Below are 23,779 nucleotides of genomic sequence, written 5' to 3'. Positions count from 1 at the left end.
ACAACCTCTTGCCCAAACAATTTATTTATCAACTGCAGTAAATCATGTAACTGGCAGCCAGTTATTTTATGCTTTGCTGCATGGCTCATAATCATGAGCATGGCCTCAGGTTTTGTGGTAGTTCCTGTGGCAGTCAAAGCAGTGTCCATGTCAGGCTGTAGTTCAATCACTGACGGGATCAGGAGTGTTCTGCTTCGTACTGCCTGTCCTATGGTCTAGGAGTCTGACTCTGTTCCACTGCATGCCTTTAAAAGCAACATCTCTGTTTAAGGTATGGTTGTGTGTAGGTCTGCTCATACAAATATTCACGTAGGTTCATAGTTATATATATCACAAATAATGTATTTTATAATATTGAAATGTATATTTGAACACTAGGCTACTGTTTAACAACAGTACACAATATGTAGCACACTGCTACAAGCTATTCAAAATGCTTTTCTTAAAGTTTTTAAATAACCTTTTAAAAATAGGCTCTACAAAAAATAAAATGACAAAGAAATATGAAACTTATGACCACTGTCTCATCTGTTTCACTGTAATACTTTTATTTAACAGGTATATGTTGTGTGAAGACTTTTATTTTGATATCCGATGAGAATTCTTCTCCTTTTCTCTGGGTTTTTATTTATTTATTTGTCTATTAAAAATCAAAAGTTATTCTTCAATAAGTATGTCAGACTTTGCTGGATCACCTCCGCCGTATGTAGGCTACTAAAGTTTTTCTTTTTCTTTTTTAATAATCAAATTTATTAAAATAATCGAGACAATCCTACTGGATAATAAGCTCGATAGCGTAACGTTACCCGTTACATTGGCTGTTTGGCTCTCTTCCTCATCAACACCTGGCCTCCCTGCTGAAAAATCCAGCTAAAACCTGCTTAAGCTGGTTGGCTGGTCTTAGCTGGTTTAAGATGGAAGTAGCTGGCTTTAGTTGGTCTCCCAGCCTGGCTTAGCTGGTTTTATCTGGTCTCCCAGCTGGCATGTATGATGAAGCTGGTTTCCCAGCCTGGACAATTTGGTGGTCAGCCTGGCCAAGCTGATGAACATCTTACACACACACTGTAAAAACGAACTTTTTGGTATAGTAATATATATTAAATTAACCTTCATAATTTTTACTTTATAAAATTAAAATTCAATGAGAACTAGAATTTTCTAAGTAAAATTTTAAATATCTACACATTTAATTCATGTAATAAATTAACTGGTTGGAAAGAGTAAATCTTATTATATATTTGCTTGTAATATTTAAACTTTTTATAGTCACTTCACATAAACATAGTAATTTTAAGTAAATTTTAATCGAAAAGTATAGCGCGTTTGAATCCGCACATGCGTGTTTGGAGAAGAAGACGACAGTCTGGGGCCCTGTCCCAAATGGCGCACTTCATGCGGACTTTCGGTCTCGTGGACTTGAATTGCGCGTGCTCGCTGAGTCTACGAGTCCGTAGGCCGTCCCATTCAGCATTTTACCGCTCTGAAGTGTGCTCAGCAGCGCCCCCTTTGTACCCTTGAAGCGGTCTTCCACGAAGCCCGCATAGATGCAGGCTCCACGCACTTTAACTACCCAGGAATCCTTGCGAAAGGCCAATCAGACAACAGATGGGAGGAGATTTCACTCACGGATAATTGTTGACATGGCTGAGAAGAAAATATTACTGTTTTTATGACCTAAATGTACATTTTACCAGTTGTTACCTACAGTTTATACAAACATTATGGTCATCGACCAGTGGTTGATGTCTCAAACATAATAATAGCGTGTTTAATAATACGATCGCATTATGATTCATTAAATAAATAGAACCGAATGGCAGGGCTTTACTGAGTCATATGTAAACATAGTATGAATATTGAAACCTGTAAATTGAAAAAAATATGTTTAAATTATGTTTTAAAATTGTAATCTTAGTTCAAATGGAACATTATGTATTATTATGTACAACTGTATACATCATTTAAATAAGCATGATTTATCTATTGTCTAATGCCCAGGTGATATGCATAATATCAAAATATAGAACTGTAAAATTAGGCTGTGTAGTTGACATGGAGATAAGACGTCGGAGCGCAAAAATGTGATTTCTCCTGTCCAACAACAACCAGACCGTTATTTCCGGCATGCCGATCGAGTCTGTCCCAAAAATACCTCTCAATGCGCTCTCGTGGACTCGCGCCAAGGGCCCTATAGGTCTGCACTACATGACATCACCAAAGTGTGGACTCTGAGGAAGTCCACAAGTCCGGAGTGTGCCATTTGGGACAGGGCCTAACTGCCACTTTGGGTCAGACGGATTGGTGAGCTGCTGCGTGGCTGCTTTTTGTCGTGTTTGAGGTAAGTTTGTCTTTCTGTTTTACATTTAATAAAACATGGGTCTGTGTGGATTTTGATTGATGATTTCTGTTTACTTGACTCAATAAACATTAATGCTCATCTTATAACATGACCTCATTACTGTAAGTTGTAAGTTAACGCGTCTGGGTTATCCATTAACGTTATAACCCTTACGTTTCACTTCCTACATTAGTTAACTTATATTTAATCTGAAAAGTTTTCAATAGTTTTATAGATTCGGAAAGCACTGTTTTTCGTGTAAAATTTTCAAACTGATTGGATACCGTTGTAACTGGCAAGTTAGCTTGCTAACATTAGGCCTTAAAATTAACGTTAACTGCTTTCCTGCTGAAGTAACGTTAACGTTATACTGTTGACTATGGAAAAGTTAATTTTCTTACTGAATATTTCCCAGGAACGTCTACACATAAAGCTACAATATTTCAATCGCACTAAATCGTGCATAAATGAGGTCTCAAAATAAGCAGGGCTGCGTTTCTAAAAGCATCGTGCGATAAGTTGATCCATGGGCCAATAGCAGTAATCATGTTACTTGGGCATCGCCATGTTAGTATAGAGACAGAGCGCAACGCGTCATAATCTGAAGACCACGCCCACCAAGGGGGAAAACAAACGAACTGCCTCCATTGACTTTGCATTGCGAGAGGCTGCCTCCTTGTCATTTCTTGCTTCTAACAAAAGACAGAATAATGCCTAAAAGCTGCTGTGTGACAAGGTGTACAGCAAACAAGCTAAGAAATCCAGAAATAAGTTTTCATAAGCTGTCGACCCCAAAAAACGAGCGTTTGAGGACATAAAAGTGGATACAGGCTGGAACGAATGGGTCAATTGTGGGATCCTGACACTCAGTATGCACTAAAAATACACTACGTGTGCAGTAAGTTAAACATTTGGTCACTGGTGAGTCAAATATCCAAATGTCAGTTTTATATATTATATTTCTGTAAGATAAACTATCCTGTGTTGCCGATTACGGTCTCCTCCAGCGGGTGTACGTTAGTTCTCAGAGTAATGAGACACGTGACGCTCTGTCTCAACTGCCTGTATCCACTTTTATGTCCTAAAAACACTCGTTTTTGGGGGTCGAGAGCTAATAAAAACTTATTTCTGGGTTTTTTAGCTTGTTTGCTGTACACCTTGTCACACAGCAGCTTTTAGGCATTTGTCTGTCTTTTGTTAGAAGCAAGAAATGACAAGGAGGCAGCCTCTCGCAATGCAAAGTCAATGGAGACAGTTCGTTTGTTTTCCCCCTGGGTGTGGGCGTGGGCGTGGCCTAAATGCGCTCTGTCTCTATGCACTGGAATTTAGAGAATAGGATCTGTTGGATTTACAACATGTAAATTCATCCACTTCTCCCAAAATACGTGAAAGTAAGAGGCCGGTGAAGTAAAAAAAAAAAAAAAAAAAGTAAACTTTATAGTTACTTACACAATGTGTGTGGTAACTTAGGTGTATGTAACTTAAATGCCTGAAATGCACTATATAATCACACCGGTTTAATCGTACGCATCAAAGGGTTAACATAATCGAAACCATATGGTCTTTTTTTAGTATGTGTATGTGTTCATTCTGTTGTGATAATGAAGTCACTTTCTATTTTTGTTTCTCAAAATAATATTTTTTTTTCTTCTAAACTGTTTGCAGGAGGACAGCTACAGTGACATCACTCAGCACATCATTAAAATACTGGTCGTCCATGGTGCTGATGGAGAACTTCAAACATCGAGATCCAATCGATGTAACCATCCTTCTTAAACTCTCCCCAAAAGTTCAAAGATTAAAGGGATAGTTCACCCAAAAAGGAAAATTCTGTCATAATTTACTCAACCTCAAGTTGTTCCATACCTGTATGATTTCCTTTCTTCTGCTAAACACAAAAGAAGATATTTTAAAGAAGGCTGGTAATTAAACAGTTGCTGGTCCCCATTGACATCCATAGTATTATTTATTTTTTTTCTACTATGGAAGTCAATTGGGTCCATCAGTTGTTTGGTTACCGACTTTCTTCAAAATATCTTCTTTTGTGTTCAGCAGAAGAAAGGAAATCATACAGGTTTGGAACAACTTGAGGGAGAGTAAATGATGACAGAATTTTCATTTTTGGATGAACTATCCCTTTAAAGAAGAAGTTGTAGTAAATGCTATGGTATGATAGAATTGTTTAAACATTCAGCTGTTGATGTTTTAATACATTAAAGTTGTAATGGTATTCTTTAAAGGGTTAGTTCACCCAAAAATGAAAACTCTGTCAGTAATTACTCACCCTCATGTTGTTCCAGCCCCGTAAGACCTTCGTTCATCTTTGGAACACAAATTAAGATATTTTTTTATTAAATCTAAGAGCTGGCTCACTCCTCCATAGGCTTCTAAGACATTATAACTTGCTGGCCCAGAAAAGTTATTAAAGAGATCGTTAATATAGTCCAAGTGACTCCAGTGGCTCAATCTTAAGTTTATCAAGCGACGAGAATACTTTTTGTGCGAAAAAAAACAAACAAACAAATTTATTCCACTATTCATTTCCTTCTCTCTGGGCCTCGAGTTTTTTTAACGTAGTTAAACTGCGTAGCGCATCTGTGTTATACGTCACACGCATCACACACATGACCAGCGTTGGCCAATAGTGAGCCTACATGTGACGTACAACACAGAAGCGCTACGCTCTTTTACTACGTGAACTCACTGTTTGTTTTTTTGTGCACAAAAAGTATTCTCGTCGCTTGATAAACTTAAGATTGAGCCACTGGAGTCACTTGGACTATATTAACGATGTTTTTAATACATTTTCTGGGCCAGCCAGTTCCAATCCCTTAGAAGCCTATGAGGAGTGAGAAAGCTCTCAGATTTAATCAAAAATATCTTAATTTGTGTTCCGAAGATGAACGAAGGTCTTACGGGGTTGAACAACATGAGGGTGAGTAATTACTGACAGAATTTTCATTTTTGGGTGAACTAACCCTTTAAAGTTCACTATTTCAGAGTGCTCTTTTGAATGTTGAATGTTTTGCATGAATTTGTGTTTAAATACATTTTTATGTTTAAAACAAGGGTTACAGTATAATTCTGAAGTTTTACTGAATGCACCTGTGTCAAGAGATGACTGTGAATGTCCATTTTTGTATGAAGAACAATTTTTGATGACTGAAATAAACTGTTTAATTGTATTTTAATTGTGTGATTTGTGAAAAATATAGAGAAAATGTTCATTTATTTATGTTCAGGATTATTTATAAAAAAGAAATTAGCAATGTTTACATAATTATAGGGAGTATTATAATTTCATAAAACTAAGTAAATGAAACAAAAAAAGTTAAATAAAATCTACTTATTTACTTCATTAAATGGTAAGATTTACTTCATAATTTCATAAAAGCAAGCTTCCTAATTATAAAACAATAAATAAACTTTACTTAATTACTTTAAATAAATATAGCTTCTAAATGAAATGTAAATAGGTAATTTTTACTTAATTTCTTCATGAGCGTTACATTCAATACTAAGTAAATTTTACTTGATAATGACACTTAAGTTGTACTTGATATTATAGCAGTAAAATTTACTTAAAATATACTTGTGCAAATTGTTACGAGGATTTTATTAAGTAAATCTTACAAGTAGTTTTTTTCAGTGCACATATATATATATATATAGCCTATATATATATATAGCCTATATATATATATGTATATATATATATATATATATATATATATATATAATCACATATATATAATAATAATGTTTCTTGTTTTGTTTGCCATTGTTATATAACGCAATTATTAGTATTGTAACAAAACCTGGCATATAAACTGGGGTCTGACATTTTGCACATGAATGGGTCATAGACCTACACAATGAGTTTAAAATTCATGATTTAATATTAATGGTATTTTAAATGATGTTATATGTTTTAATTCTAGATGTTTATTTAAGTGCTGCGTGACTTTTAAGTGTTTTAATGCGCGTGAACATTCAAACACTGGAGCGAGCGCGTCACGCGAGAGCAGATGGAAACGGGGAAACGTCATCAACTGACAAACAGCAAAACTCGCGTCTCTCGCTGTTGGTTTCACTGCTTTCAGGTGAGTTTAGTCAACAAATTCACACAAATAATACATACAAACGTCCCTGACACCTTTATTACGTGTAATTGACACGCTTCTGTTGAATATTTACTTTATAGAAATGGTTTTGTGTCTTCAAAAAAGTCCGTTAGCATCTCAACCGTTTTCAGAAGAGGTAACGTTAAGTTAGGCCTAATTTACGTTAAGTTAAGGCTAACTAGCCTATAGACTGGAGCTCTTGTTTATGAAAATTTGGGGGTTTAAGTAACCACATCTTTGTGTAGATAACCATTTTTGATAGTTTTGTTTTGCTGGTAAACGTTAATTTGTCAATGGGTGATTGGAAGTAAGCTAATTTATTTAACCTAAAAGAATGCACTGTACTGTTAATCAGTGACGTCACTTTATTTCACAATACATTATCTTAAGAATTATATATATATATATATATATATATAATTCTTTCTCTTTTCTGCATTTCACCTCTGCTCTAGCTTGTAAATGTTCTATTGTAAATCCTATGTAACATTGTTGGCTCTGTGACAAATTGCATGTTATGTTCTAGATCATCATGCTGAAGGCCTGCTGCACCCCCGTCAAATAAAATCTCCACAGCTATGAACCATATGACTAGTAAGCAAAACCACCTCAAACATACAATGCACTACTGTCCAAAAGTCTGGGGTCTGTAAGATTTATGCTTTTGAAAGAAGTCTCACATTTTAAAATCATTAACCCCAGGTCAGATTGTCCTTGAGAAGCCTGTAGGCTAAATAATCAGCTAAATAATAGGCGACAAATATAATGTTATAATGGTCGTAGTTATAATAATTAATTTAACTATTATGATAACAGGATATCATGGTCATTGGTATATTTTATTTTTATTTCTCTAGGTCTGTTTTGAATTATGTTGGCCAATGAGACAGACACCATACTGTCCAACTCAGGGGTATTTATTTTGTATGTATTTTTTACTGATAAATACTTAAATTCTTTTTACTTTTAAATGCTAAATGTGGTTCAGGCACGCAAGTTATTTTTCACAGATATCTGGCCAGCTGTGGCTCATACTCTTAGCCTTTAAAATGTCTGAATTTATATCCCGAATGCAATATCAGGGGGTAAAGATATCATTAGAGTTCTTAAACTTATGGCTATGCTCTTGTTATCAGATGAGACATAATCCCTATCGTTTGGCCCTGTGATTCTTCAGGACAAGACCTTGATGCCATCCACACTCAGTAGATGAAGAATGTGAGTTTCACAATAGCTGCCACTATAGAATAACGTTATACTTGGTATTTTAACGTGACATGTTATAACAAGAATATCTATGGCAAGAGCTCTTTTCAGTCGCTGCTTTCTTTTCCTCGTGATCATTTTCTTTTTTTTTTTCCTTTGCAATCCTCTGTAAGAGTATGAAAAAGGACAATATATGCTGCACATTTGTGGTCGGTTCTCCCGAATTTAATTTACGATATATTCCTTGGAGCTTGGAGAGTATTCACTTAAACACAGTTTATGTCTTAAGTTTAAGCTTGTTGAATAATATGTCAAAAGAAATGCAATGGTCAGGATTATTGAGGGTCTTTTTCTTTGACAGCAGACACATGAGATAATGGCTGAGGTGAGTCAGTGAAGGAGAAGATCAAGATCTGGAGGAGGACATACAGTTTACACTTCGGGAGAATGACAAAGATGAGCTCCAGGGCAGATTCAGCAATCATTATAAAGGTGAGTTCAGTGTTTCCATGCTTAAGTGACACTGTTTAATAAAGCAGGTACATTATGTGTTATTTACAGTGATGATTTTACTTGTTTTATTATTATAAGGTAATATTAAAGGTTAAAAATGACCCACGGTAATAGACCTGCACGATATTGCAAAAAAACTGATATTGCAATATTTCATTTTTTCTGCAATATATAATGCAATATCTCAATAAAAACTATTTCACCAAATGACTTAAATAGCGCTATTTGGAAATAATTTATCATTCTAGAATGATTGGTGTGATTTTGTAGGGGTTTGCATCTGCATAGAAAATAATAAATTGCAAGCATAGGTAAAAAAATGTAACAAAGATGTGAAATAAGCTTTGCCTCATATTCCAGGTAAGTCTAATTTAGGTACAGAAATTGAGTAATCAACTGTAAAATAACACGGCATAGTCTTTACATATCCTGGCTTCACAGAGGCCTATACTGCAATATCACTACCACAGATAGGTATGAATGATAAAACAATATGTTCATGGCTTTAATGCATCACATAATATGGGTGTTTATTATGTCAGGTTGTGTGTGTCTTACACCTGTTTTATGAGGACACAGTTTTATGGGGACATCATAAGAACATGTTCCTGATGTTTAACTTGACTAGAGAATCTCAGTGTGTTGTGTTAGTTTGACAGAATCCTGGTCTATGAGGACACCGTTTTACGGGGACACATATGGAATATTAGGAGGATCGATACTGATAACCAGGGCTTGACATTAACTTTTTTGCTCACTAGCCAATGTGGCTAGTGGTTTTCCAAAGTTACTAGCCACACAGCATTTTTACAGCAAAAGTTGACTATGGCGTGCTAAAATTTAGGCTACTTGAACTAGATTTACAACCCTTTTAAATGTAAAACCACTGTACACACCCAAATCAAGACTACATAAATATATAACAATACAGGTCATTATCATAAGCTCTGATAAGGTTGTGTGTAAAGCTCCTTTTTTAAAATAAAACGATGTATTATATGTCGCCACATAGCTCCACCGGCATACGACGTAACTCCAGCAGGGCAGCTAGCTGTCTCTTCGTTTCTGTGTTGTCGGTCACTAGCGCGCAAGCCCCAGGCAACACTGTGTGCATGTAATACTCATTAGGGCTGTCAAAATTTCTCAAAAATGACATTCGACTATTCCCTCTAAAAAAAAACCAAATAGCCTATAGTCGAACTATTGTAACATCTGGTTCCGCATTTTGTCAATGACGCGCATTACGTCAATAACAGGACAAATTAATACAAAGAGACATAACTACTTGTATAGGTAGTTTATTTAAGTTTAAACATATTTGACAACGTATTACCTACACAAAAACAAGTAAATCAACTAATGGCCAAGACCGCAGACCTCACTCTCGCTCACTCACAGGCACTCTCTCTCTCTCTCTCGCCCTCACCCTCAAGCTAGGTAGAGCGAATAGAGCATCGAGTCCTCAAGCGAATAGAGCGTCTGGCGCGAGTGATTTCAATGTTAAGTCAATGTAAAGACGCGTTTACGCACGTCTGGAGGTCTTGCGGCGCGAATGAGCTCGTCACGCTCTCTGCGCATAACGGTTTAAAAGAACAACAACAATAAGCAAATGTTGAGTGCTGATCTAGAGTTTTGTGCAAGCAATTTAAGGTCGCGACTCTTATATAGCAGGCTTCATTCAGTGATTGAAACAAATATTATTAACATTAATTGAAGTTTTACAGTATATAGAACCGACATTGAACGCTCTGAGCGAGCTGTGCTGTGGTAAACATGGAACTTTTCCTTGACATGAAACGGTAAATAATCAAACCAGTGTAAGCCTGCAGTGCATGAAACTGCTGTATCTAACCTACCTTATTCATGCAATATCTATTCAGTCAGTACAGTAGTACAGTAGCCTACACTTAAGTAATGTTTCTGTTTAACGTTAACGCTTCTTCCTGTTACCTGTCCCTGACCCCTCAGGCAGCGCGCCCACTCACAAAGCAGACAGCCGTGCCTCTGCTACCGAGGGCGTTTTTCCACATTCGAATATTCATTTTCACATCATCACATAGCCTTCACCATACCTAGAGATTGGCATGGAGTACTTTCCATAAGATCATCTCTCAATGCAAATCAAACCAGCTATTAGGCTAACTGAAATAAAACCATGTCAATCTCTAGGTATGGTGAAGGCTATGTGATGATGTGGGGCTATTTTAACTCGGCCATCCTTAAAAATATTCTTGTTTGCCGTAACCCGACCGACCCTGTCAATTTAGTACCGACCCAATTATAATTTTTTTTTCCCTTTTAGTCCGACCGACTTGCCGGTTGTAAACTTGCGTTAAGACCGACCGATTTTTTTTAACTCTTAAAACAACTAATACAAATGCAATAAAATAATATTACGTGAGCTTAGAATTATAAGGTTCTATCTCCGTTTAGGGTAGTTCCGAGATATTGAGCATCAAAGTTTTTAAATCCCAGCTGGCAATGGAGAGATGGAACCTTTTTATTTGATTAATAACTACTAACAAAATATTTTTTTACAAAAATAACACCACACAGGCATTAATAAACACCTAATGGATCAGATTTAGTCAAAAACTCAATTTGACCAAAAGTGGAGATAGAACCTTATAATTCTAAGCTCACGAATTTAGTTAAGTATTGTGAATATAAATTGCCTAGACCTACATACAAACATAAGCTACGTTCTTTCTTTTAAATAAAAACCTGTGGCGCGTCATCTATGATTATGTTTACACCATTGGTTAACGCATCACACTACAGCCTGCAAGCTAAGTTCGCTTCGTTTCATTCACTGTCAATGGTTCGCGCTTGGTAATGATGGCTGCGGCTTTACTCTAAAGATTATTTCATTTTTATATGTTGTTGATTAAAAAATAAACATGCGAGAGCGTATTATAGGCTATATATGACGACGCTACTGCAACACACTCGCCGCAGATGAGAAGCTGCATCAACGTGCAAACTATCGCAAATCAAAGTGAAAGTAAGTCGCAGGCGCTTAACACACAATCATCTTCATTAAATGTAAAGAAACGAAATGATCTTACCAGGGCTGTTTCCGCTTTCTCTTATTGCGGGCTTTGATTCAGAAATTTTAGCTAATGATCAATAAAATAATGTATCTCGTTGCTTTCGGTGACGTGGACGCCATTAAATCTGCATATAGCGGGAATTGAAGATCGGATTTATATCAGCAAAAAAACAACAACACACATTTATGTAACCAGGTGTAAATGGAATCGTTTTGATAAATCAGATTGGAATCCGATCTGAGAAAACGCATGAAGTGGCCTGGTGTAAACAGCCCCTAGACATAGGTGAAAAATGTATCCCGACCCGACCCCGATTTAAAAAATAAATAAAATAATAATATATATACTTTTTTATATTATTTTTTTTATATATAAAAAAATATAGACCTACCTACCGTCCCTTTTTTTCTTTTTTTTTGCTGTTACTGCAAACCAAAATATTTTTAAGGATGGCCCAAAGGCCAAGGGAACTTTATCAGGATGCATAGTATCCTGGATCCATGAAGTAACTGGCCTTTAAAAATAAAAATCTGCCTGCCTCTATGGGAATTTAACATAGGGGTGTCCAGACTTATGCACCCTGTATTTTAAGGAAGAACATTTATTTATTTACGATACATTATTCATTCACAAAGAAAATTGGTGTCCTTAAAGGTTGGATTTTTCCTATTTTTTTTTAATTAAGGCATTAAGTTCAATTTCCAAAAGATGATTTTTTTATTCCTCTTTTTTAGTCAACTTTAGCATGGGTGTCTAAACTTATGCATAGCACTGTAGTTACTTACAGCTATATGACATTTTCTTGAATAGTTTATATTTTGCAAATATTGTACACTGGACCAAATTCTTAATAAATAAAAGCATTTTTACGTTAACTTTATTTATATATGTGACCTTAAAGTAATCCAAAAGTAACCAGATTACATTACTTTCATATTGTGGTAGTTGGATTGTTACTGAATACTTTTTTTAAAAGTAATTTGTAACTGTAACAGAATACATTTTTAAAGTAACTCTGCCAAGCCTGCCTGCTACCTATTGGTGCCAACTAATCAGTAAAACCAATATAATGGTCGACCTCTACTTTTAAATTAGCTAAAATGGTCTTATTCTGCATATTAATGTTTTTTTTTTTGTTGGTTTTGTCATGATACCCACAGAAAAATGGGTATCAAAGTATGCCCAAAGATGTTGGATGAATATATTTAAATGTATAATGTATGTATGGATAATCTTATGTACTGGTAATGTGGTTTAAGAGGTACATTGTCCTAATGAATTCTCCTTCTTTTTGCAGGTCTAATCAGTCAGCCCCAGTGAAGCCACACAATGTAAAAGAATAACTGTGAATCAAATAATAAAAATGTAATATTAATGTTTTGTGTCAGATGTTTATTTCCAGCTGGGTTGAGTAAAAAAAGCAGGTCTTAATACTATAATTTTTATTTCAGGTGCAAGTTCTTCATTCTTTGCAAAACAAAACCTGAGCTGTAAGCTATTGAAAAGTTGGTGTGAAGTTTATATCAATTGTGTATAATAGTAGTTATAATTCACATTAATTTATTAAAAATATAATTAATGTCCTAATTATTAACAGCTAAAAGCATTAAACCTACAAATCTTAGCCAATACAAAACTGTAATGGAAACCATTAAATATGTGCAAATCAAGACCAATACAAATTTGTAATGAAACCATCAGAACCAATACAAAACTGTAATGGAAACCATTGAATATGTGCAATTCAAGACCAATACAAATTTGTAATGAAACCATCAGAACCAATACAAAACTGTAATGGAAACCATTAAAATACAGACCAATACAAATTTGTAATGGAAACCCTTAAAACCAATAAATCCTAATGGAATTTGGCCCAAAACACACTATGTAATGGACTCCACTTGGTAATGGTTTTAATGGTTAACGGCTGATGGTTTGTAATGGTTTTGTAGTGGAAACCATTAGCAATTCTGTAATGGTTTCTATTGTTTTTTTCAGCAGGGAAGTGGCCAGTAATAACTAGAGAGCTGGCCAATATAATGCAGAATAGTTGTAGACTGTATAGCAAATATACAGTAAGAGCAAATAAGATAAAATAATTGTTGAATATAATTGGCCAGGTATTTTTATTCAGCCAATTTGGTACAGTTATGCCGAATCAGATTCAACTAGTGGCAGACTGATAGCCTTGATGCCAGCCGAATTTAGCCCCGCCCACAACATTTGAGGTCGGGAAGTTAGGTCTGGACTTGATCCGTTGTGAGTGTTTTACAAATATAAATAAATGAGCCTATAATATTTCACAAATACATACAAACCATCCTACATATTGCATTTAACCTTTGAACAAATACCAAATCTAGTGCATACAAATGCATATCTGTCTGTTATGATTGTGAGACATTGGCTTTTTATGAGATCTCTCGGCTCGATTTTCTCACAAATGTGTCCAGGTAGCCTGGTTAAAACCAGACCATTCTCATTAGTAACTGAGTTATGGTCTGGCAAAGCTTCATTAATAACTCATTTCCAAAGGGGCATCACCAACGGACGTCGCTCAAATGCCTCTGGGTGCAATTGGATAGACCTAAAACCAATCAGAGCGATCGTCATTGTGTAAAGCCCGCCTCAACGTTTCTGATTGGTGCCTCGATTTGGACGGATTAGAAATCGGCTTGAATGGGCTCTTTGCCAGACTACCAGACTACAAGTTTTCCCAGGCTTGTGTCCAGGCAGATTTCCTCACAAATGCAGTTGAGCAACTTCCTCTTCTAAAACAGTAGATGGCGCTAAACTAGAGGATAAATTTAGCGCTAGTTTCCCGGGAGAAGCACTGCTTTGAAACCTCTTATACTGTCTATGTTTGAAACTTGCCTTTGTCTACAGCTGCGGAAAATGGCCGGTGAGCAGGCGTGTTTCTGTCTTACTTTATCTATAATTAACCTTTTTAAGGTTTTCTTTTGCAAAATGTTTACAGATTAGCACTTAGTAGCAATTCACTCTCATAGGGGAATCTATAAGTTTAAAGCTCTACCATATGTTGCTTTTTTACATTTTTATTCTCCATAAATTAATGAGAACATTTAACTTAGTTGAAATGAGGGTCCCACTTATTTATTTATTTATTTAGTTGGAATTCAGTCAGCTTAACTGTTAATGTAATAAATAAATTAATGAACTATTTTCAACAATATACAAAAAACAATATACAATTGTTTCTTAACTTGCCTGTGACGTATGGAGCTTATAATATGACAAAATGATTTGAATTTGAATTGTGTACATTTGAATTATTTGCAAGTGTAATCTAACAAAATTGAATTTTAGGTGGTAGTTTAAATAGTTCTGAATTAGATTTTTTTTCAAACGAATATTGAACATTTGAAATTTAACAAATTGAAGTGTTTTTATGGCTGAATTTTATAGACATGTATTTTCAAACAGCTAGTTTTTTTGTTCTGAATTCTTATACTGCAAATATTCTGTTTAAAAAAATACAGATTCAAGTTTTCAAGATGAAGAAATTCGGAACTTCAAATTCAGTTTTCTAAGATTCAAATTTCAAAAATTCAAACTCAAAAATTCAGATCTTACATAAAGTAGGTCACAGGTCATCCACAGGGAAGAGTAAAGGATCTCAGATAAGTCGAACAGAGCATTTTGGCTGCACTGCAGTAGTTTTCTGCCGCAAACGCGGTGGTGGTTCAAGAGAATCCGTGTATCTCTCGTTCAGTCGTTTTTTTTATTTAATATTAAGAGTAGAAAAATGAGAAAACAGCTTGAGTATTAGATTTCTAATATTCTGTTGTACAATATAAAAGGCAAGCTGTGCCGCACAGTCCTACTTGTTATTCCAAACATTTCCCTTGCTGTGAAGACGCTGATTTAGCCTATAGCCTACGTGTATTTTGGGACTCGACTGAAGTATGAAGCCTTCTTTATATTAATAGTTAGCAAGCATCCACATGTTACATTGCAAATAAGAAAACTTTTGACTGAATGAGAGATGCGCGACCGCTTCAATTTAAATAAATTTGTTTATGCTTGGCGCTAGGCTCACCGGCCATTTTCCTCAGCTGTATAAAGGCAAGTTTCAAAGCAGTGCTTCTCCCGGGAGACCAGCGCTAAATTAATCCTCTAATTTTGCGCCATCTACTGTTTTAGAAGAGGAATTGGCTCAACTGCATTTGTCAGAAAATCTGCCTGACACATTTGTGAGAAAATCAAGCCGAGAGATCTCATAAAAAGCCAAGTGTCTCACAATCATAACAGACAGATATGCATTTGTATGCACTAGATTTGGTATTTGTTCAAAGCTTACATGCAATTTGTATGGTTTGTTTTATAAATATTATCTAGGCTCATTTATTTATATTTGTAAAACACAATACATTTGTTACTCCACTGCATTTTCGCTCAAATTTACTTTGTACATGCACATTGCTTTGTTTGTTTGCGAGTCGAGTTTTCCTTTACAAAGCAGATCGAGTTTGTTTGCAAAATGCTGGATTTGTTTGTTTTATTATGGCACAATATTAACTCCATACCATTTTCTTTCCTGGTTCGGTGGAAACTCGTCCCATAATCACAGCCCAATGGGTTGATGGCATCATATTTGTTAAACAGTTATTTAATGAAAATGGGCACCTGTATACCTACATTTCTTAATATTCCAATAATCCCAAAAGAATATTGTATAGTGTTCGATGCTATTATACCATCCGGTTTAAAATGTCTGTTTAAAGGAAATGTGAATAAGGAGACTGTGAGTCTCAGACCTGATGTTGCCATCAAAGGAGTTACTATTGCTGATAGAAGAAGGAATAATTATTTTAAGTGAATACAGCCCAATATCTTCTAAAACATACGGGCATTCTAAAGTTTAGTGCATTGACTGGAAATATGCATGGTTGCTGGGTGCCTAAAAAATATTGCATTACAAATAAGCTGAGAGAAGTACATTTTAAAATACTTCATCTGGTGTGGCCATCTAAAACTCTTTTTCTTAGTTTTTGTACTGAAATGTGATTTCTGTGGGACTGAGAAAAAAAAAATTTGTCCACTTATTTTTTAATTGCATTTATAGCGAAATGTTTTGGGTAGATTTTGAATGTTTTCTTTGTAAATGTTTAGGGATGAAAGTTTACTTTTGTGAAAAGGATGTCTTTTTTTTTTTTTAATAGACAAAGATTACCACCAAATGTGGCCTTTATTGTTAATCTCTGTTTAATTACGGGGAAATACCATATACATAAACAAAAATGGGCTAAAGGAAAACCCAACTTTTTGTTATTTCAGATAAAAATTATATTGAGTTTCTTGTGTTGAAAAATAGTAAAGCAAAACGTACTAGGTCTTTATGTGAAGCTTTTATGCTATTTATATGATTATCTCATACCTGTTCCTTTTCTTTTTATATATTTTTCTTTTTCTTTTATAATCTTTTTTCTTTTATTTGTATTATTAATTTTAATTACACTATATTTTCTTTTCCTAAAAATAAAATAAATAAAATTAACGGAATATAAGCTATATGGAAGATAGATAATATATACACTCACTGCCTGGCCACTTTGCACATCTTGGTTGGACCCCCTTCTGCCTTTAGAACTGCCTTAATTCTTCGTGGGAATTCAACATGGTGCTGGAAACATTCCTCAGATATTTTGGTCCATATTGACATGGTAGCATCACACAGTTGCTATCATGTCGTACATCAGTGATTCTTGAGATAAGGGACAAAACTTGTTTTAGAAGTTATTTTTTATTATTTAATAATACATGATTATAAACTGATATATTTGTAGACAAACGTCTCAGGTAATGAACCATGTAGGGAAACAGGTTTTTCTGAAAACGTTTTTCTTTTCTTAAAAATGTATAATTTATGACTTCAAAACAGAAACATTAAAAAGCATGCTATTTTAATTTGATTCATCCAACAACAGTGTAAAGTCTTCAATTATAATAGTGTTCAGTAAAGGAGCTAAGTGAAAAAATACATTCTCTACATTTTTCCTGGGCTATTATGAAAATCCAGTTCCTAAATTCTAAATTCAAAAACTGACGGAGTTGACAAAGGTACAACTGAGCTTACAACAACTTATTGACAAGACAACAAATTACAGTTTTTCTCAGTCGCTTTGGTGCATTTCTCACATCACTATTTACATTTGCACAACAGTTAATGCGGTTCTCAAAACAATTAGTACAAACTGCAAAACCTAGTTGATAACCTGCAAAAGCGTGTCACTTGCTCAAAATGGATCGCTCATTCCTCAAAAGCAAGTATTCATATCAATGAAAGTGTCAGTGTCATCAAGATGAAAAGTCCTGACACCATTGTTTATGAACAAGATAGTCAAATGGCTTTGTCATGTTTTCATTATGACAGTTTACTCTGTAAATGTTTTCCAATGCAAAAAAGTCAGATCTTGGTGACACTACCTGAAAATGCTCAAGACAGCACTATATACTATTTGCACAGCCATTTGAAAAATACAGTAAAGTTACACATTACTGTATTTAGTGAGGTAACTGAGTACAAGACACTGAATATGTATGTTTCACATTTTTACTGCATATGCTCTTTGCAATTCTAATTTGTTCACAGCATTGTGCAAAAGAAAAAATACACCCTTATTTACAACAAACATAAACTCCCTTTGGGTAGAGCTGTGCACAACTGGAAATCACAGATCACAGGAAATCACAGAAACAATATTGCAGTACATATTGGAACTGAACATTGGTTGCAACTAATGCTTCACACACCTCTTCTCATCAGTGAAAGCTGAGATTCACCTGAGAGAAATTGTTCAATTTAGGAGACATTTTCAGGAAAAAAAAATATTAAAAAAAATGTTTAAAATTTAGCTTGACAGATTTTGACAACTAGTTCAAAATTTTTGTATGTAATGACTCAAGCAATGAAATGAGGACTATTAGTTTTATATGGAATGACAATTCAGCATTCACAAGTATAGTTAATTTTGACTGACATGACATAAGCAAATGATAATGTTATAAAACAGCAGAGAGTTGTATGAAAGCAATTGATGCATGTCCAAAAGCATTTGCAATTTGTTGGAAGGAATGAGAAACTGCTACTATGATGTGCGCAAATGACTAAATGTTGTGGAGGTTGAACTAACTGTTGTGCAAATGTAAATAGTGATGTGAGAAATGCACCAAAGCGACTGAGAAAAACTGTAAGACAACTAAATAATTTTTTTACTATTTTATTTAATTCAACATCTAGCCAGTGGCCTGCTTTTCTCCTTTTAGTGATACAGTATGTCTCATTCTGGGTCTCCAGTAGCTCACAGAATACAAGAAGTGCATGTTATGTTGAGTGTAATGGTATTATTATAGGGTTCTGCCCTATATAGCACCAGAAATGTTCCCAATGTGAATCCAAAGGCTGTCTTTAAACCGCATCAATTACCCAGCTAACACCGTACGTTGTGACGACGTCGTCAGTTAGTCGTCATTTGGTCAGCGTGACATTACTTTATGATAACGTTGTGAGGACGTCGTGGTAAAGTTCCATTTTTTTTAATCTTGGCTAACGTTCCAGAAACGTTGTGGGCACGTCCTCAAAAGACGTCGCTAGTTTATCCCATGGAGAACGTTGTAGAGACGTGGTCCACTGGTCACCAGATAACTTAATAAAATATTTGATGGATTAAGTAAATGTTTCATATAATATCCAAATGGCATATTATCACTAGGATAATATTTGTAATGCATTTATTTATATTACTGAAACACGTTATAACACGTTTTGAATCAGTAGGCTATCGATAAAGTTTCAATATTTTAGTGAATGAAAGTGAACTATGCTCATATTCTGATTTTAAATTGAAATGGGTCATACCATTGATATTACTAGAGCACTGAGCAGTTGAAGTAAATAGAAAACTCGGCTCATACAAGGGCGCAGTTATTGCATAGATGGAGCAAGAATACAATGTGTCTAAAATGCATGCGCAGTTTAATTATTTAGCTTGCCCTTTTTAACAATGCAGTTAACTAAATGTACGAAGCAAACTGTGTAAGAAGCTGAAATAACCTCAACATTAGCAACAACAGTGAAATAATATCGCATGATTTATCCATCAGATGCGTGTAAAAGTGTAGCTCGGTGCTATAGCAACAGTGGGCTCCCAGCATATTTTCGGCAGAACGAAAAAAAAGAGCATTTAATTTAACATGTTAACCCGTATTGTTTTACTGTCACTTTTGTATCCATAGATAGGCCTACTACAATGTTACAGTAATATCATGTTTTTCATGTTGTGAGAGAGCACTTGTCCAACTCCAGACATAAAACCTGATGGAGTTGACATCTGACAATGTAATATTTTTCCACCTTAACCAGATGTTGTACAGTGAAGAGGAGGTTCCCCCCTCCCACAACTATTTACAGAAACTATTACACCAGGAAGACAGAGCTGACATGTCAAGGCTGCGACCGCAGAGACTTCAACATTGTTTGTATAAAATATAAATATATATAAAATTTCCAGGACTATGTGTCCTACCGTAAGATCCACAATGACCAGGAAATAGGAAAGAGTTCCGAGTTAAAGATGGCCATGACATTGTCTGATTTCTTCACACATTATACACAAAGTGAGGACAACTTTGATAGGCATTTTTTTAAATATATATAATTCAAGATTTACTTGTTTGTATTGTCTGATATATAACAGATATCTGCCTTTCAATTTAAATGTAAATTTTTGATATTGTTGCATTTTAAAACACTTTGTTTGGCAGTTTTACATTGTGACCTCATGCTGAGGTCAGGTTAAATTCAAACCGATCTCACGGGAAAACGTAAAAATTCTACAAAGTGGCTTATTCGTACGAATTCATACGAATGACCTACCCCTGACCCCGCCCCTAAACCTACCCATCACGTGGGTTTAGACAAATCGTACAAATTCGTACGAGTGAGGTCGTACGAATTAGTACGAATTAGCCAACTTTTTATCATTCGTACGAATTCGTACGAATTGGTCGTGAGATAGCGTTGGTTAAATTACATGTATTTTCCAAGTAAACCCCTCAGCCAGGTCCTACTCGCCCCGCTCTGTGAGGGCCTCGAACCTTGGTCTCCAGCGAGGGAGCCAGGCACTCTAACAAGGAGGCTAAAAACTGCAGTTTTTAGCCTCCTTGTTAGAGCGCCTCTTGAGATCAGGGGAGTGAGGCTTTTACTTGCACAGCTCTCACTAGTTTGACTCTGTTACACATGTACAGTATTTAAAATAATACTAACAAAATTATTTTAAAACAAAAGCAATGAATGTCCTGAGCGTCCATATTTCCTTTGGATGTAACTTCTTTTTAAGTATTTTTATTTTGATTAATTTCTTTATTTTTAACATAAAGCGGCCTTTTGTGTGTTTTGTCCCTTATCTCAAGAATCAGTGATTAGTGACAATATGTATTGTGTATAGTTCACCCAAAATAAAAATTACTGTGTGATATATATATTTTTAACTCTACATTGAACTACTATATAATGTATAATAATGCAATGAGGGACTATTTGTGATGAGCCTTAGCAATCACAACATAAAAAATATGTCCATCACCACAAAAAGGGAGAAAAGTGGTCTTCAATTGTGACAGTCTTTGTTGAATCTTGCTTAAGCAAGAAAAAAGTGATCTCAAGGCTCATTAGAGAGGGGAAAAAGGCAAGAATTGTAACAGTTAAAAATATCCAAAAATCATATAAAATCCAGGTTAAATCACAGGAAATAGCAAGTATTCAAAGGGACATAATCATGCTTGAGCCTCTCAAACTGACAGAGGACCAAAAACAGCACCACCTTTCCAGATTACAATAAGTAACAAGACTCAATTAGTCATAGTCCTGGTAATGCCAAATGTCTTATGTTACCAGTAAAAAGTTACTACATTATTTTAAATATATCTAGTCAGTGACAGAGTGCAAGCATTCATATTAAATAATTCTGTATTTTTAACTTCAGAATCATTCATATTTTTATTCTGGTGTCCCCATTGTCCTGTGCATTGGGTTGCCAGCACCAAGTCCAAGCCTATTCATTTTACACCTACAATGCAATATAAAATTGAGCATTTTAATCAACAGTATCATATGTCTTGGAGTATTGCAATAATATGGTATCGTGATATGTATCGAATTGTGACATGAGTGTATCGTTACACCCCTAACACACACACACACACACACACACACACACACACACACACACACACACACACACACACACACACACACACACACACACACACACACACACACACACACACAGAGAGAGAGAGAGAGAGAGAGAGAGAGAGAGAGAGAGAGAGAGAGAGAGAGAAACACATGCCAAAAAAGTATATGATTGGATCATTGTTGTAGTGATCATTATGTTTCTATTATGTTATATGTTTGGCAGCAGTTCTTCTAACCCTAATTGTGTAGCTTTTCATTTCTTAAACAACCATGCAGGAAGACACATCATGGCCATATTCCAGAATGACATCAGGCTCAGATTGTGAAAGAATGGTTGGGAGGGAATTCTGACCTAAAATTCATTGAAAGTCTTTGGGATGTGCTTTACAGAGTGCTTGACTCTTGCATTGTCAATATAAGATCTTGACCCAAAATTGATGCACCTCTTGATACAAATAAATGTTGTGATGTTATTTCCATCAGGAGGTGCATACTCTTTGGTTACTTGGTAAACTGGTAAATTCTTGGTGAGTGACAAATTGTCTAAATATGTTCACGATGGTCCATTTCTGTATAATAAAGAGTATAAACGATGTATAATTGCATCTTAGTAAGATAAGTCAACATTTGAACCGATTTAAATGTTTGTTTGTTTTCATTCATTTATACATTTGTGTCATTAGACTTAGAGTAAGTTGAAACCACTTTCATTTAAAAGTGTAATTTAGCAATATACCTCAGTAAAGCAGTACAATTGGCAGTAAATTATTAACTAATTCTCCCTAATTCTTCCTATTTTTTTATTTTTTTATTTTTCTTCCAAATTTTATCTTTTCAAATTTCCTTTCTAAAAAAGCCTATTGCTATGTTAGGAAAGTCTTCCAGTTTTGTGGAATTGCACAAGAACCTAATTAGGCAGCTATAATTACATGCACACCAGATAATTTGGCTATTACATTTTTAAGTTCAGCATGATTTATATTTGTAAATGTTTTGTAACATGATGAATGTCTTTGCTGCCACTATTGATACAATTTTGATCAATTTAATTAGATAAAAATGCAGCCTTGGTGAGATAGATAGATAGATAGATAGATAGATAGATAGATAGATAGATAGATAGATAGATAGATAGATAGATAGATAGATAGATAGATAGATAGATAGATAGATAGATAGATAGATAGATAGAAATTAATTACATTTAATTAAAATTAAAAGGTCAGATGTTATTGCTTCCATGGAATTACACAAGATGTACTTTTGGAACATTTTCAAATCTTGCTGGATAACATGGGTTTTACTTGTGAAGTTGCCAGCTCACCAGCTTAAGTTCTGCTGTCATTACAGCAGAAGGAGGACAAAATAATCCTAAGACATTCTGAAATTCGTGTGAAATGTTCCATTCAACTTTTCACTAAAAACATATTATGTGGATAGTGTAATTTGAGTATTGTATTAGAATTTTTTTTATTTTTTATTAGTGGTCTCACTCAGACCATATCTTTGTATATTTTGTAGACTGACCGACCAGTTAGTAATCAAAAGCCATAAGTCATTTTGACTGCAAACTATGTACTAACAGACATAAAAACATGATTTATTTTCATTTTATTGCATTTACAGTATGACGAAATGAAGAATCTCTGACTGTTTCACTCTACATCCTCGGCATATGCAGATTATTTTCTGTTGGGAGCAAACAGCCATTTATGTAGCCTACTGTCATTCAAGGGCGATGTGTGCCATGAAAACGCCTCAAGAAACCTGGGGCTCAGCTTTGGTGCAATGACAGCAGGTTGTGGAGAATCCTTAATGTTTGACTAGTACTATGTAAACAGACATTTTCTGGAAGTGCTCTCAGGCCATATAAGAATGGATTTTGTCTGAGAAGAAGAGGCTGGATGTCTCAAATTGTGGAAACTGAGTACCAGGGAATTTTTTCTTAGAGTAATTCTGTTTATAATTTAGCCTACGCTTTGACCTGTTGCTGAATTTTTATAATGTATGAGAATTCAGGAAAATAAAATGGAAAATGCTGGAAATGGGTCAGGTGATAACACAGAACAGGCTGAGGTGTGACAAAATGACAACTTGCTTTCCCATACCAGCACTCAAGATTTGTCCTCGCTGGTTAAATCAATACCACTGATCAAAAGTGAAAACTTCGAATAATTACATGTCAGTGTGACCTGAGGATCTCCTATCTTGTTTCTCTCTCTGCTTGTCTTCATCACTTTCAGCAGACATGTTGCTTTATCCCAGGGAGTTTGCTTCCCCCTGAGCATGTTCTAACACTGACCTGAATCCCTACTCACAGTCGTTC

The 23,779-nt window shown here is 35.1% G+C and overlaps 1 protein-coding gene and 1 long non-coding RNA gene across 5 annotated transcripts in view; one reads left to right on the top strand and one right to left on the bottom strand.

Moving 5' to 3' along the window:
• dhrsx (dehydrogenase/reductase (SDR family) X-linked) overlaps positions 1-23,779 on the bottom strand; it is a 72,963-nt gene that overhangs the window by 45,655 nt on the left and 3,529 nt on the right. The window lies entirely within an intron of this gene.
• LOC309494642 lies at positions 6,108-12,609 on the top strand. 4 transcript variants are annotated; one of them, XR_014204409.1, is made up of 9 exons: positions 6,108-6,441; positions 6,543-6,598; positions 6,989-7,056; positions 7,320-7,375; positions 7,599-7,680; positions 8,030-10,578; positions 10,833-11,063; positions 11,101-12,452; positions 12,532-12,609. It is a non-coding gene; the product is annotated as an uncharacterized lncRNA (long non-coding RNA). The 4 variants fall into 4 exon arrangements; XR_014204408.1 differs by lacking the exons at positions 10,833-11,063; positions 11,101-12,452 and having other exon boundaries at positions 8,030-8,160; XR_014204410.1 differs by lacking the exons at positions 10,833-11,063; positions 11,101-12,452 and having other exon boundaries at positions 7,320-7,386; positions 8,030-8,160.

This window comes from Leuciscus leuciscus (assembly GCF_965113295.1).
Source record: "Leuciscus leuciscus genome assembly, chromosome: 3".
Lineage (NCBI taxonomy): Eukaryota > Metazoa > Chordata > Actinopteri > Cypriniformes > Leuciscidae > Leuciscus > Leuciscus leuciscus.
The sequence above is the reverse complement of the archived record's forward strand: the minus strand, read 5'-3'. Positions and strand labels throughout refer to the sequence as shown.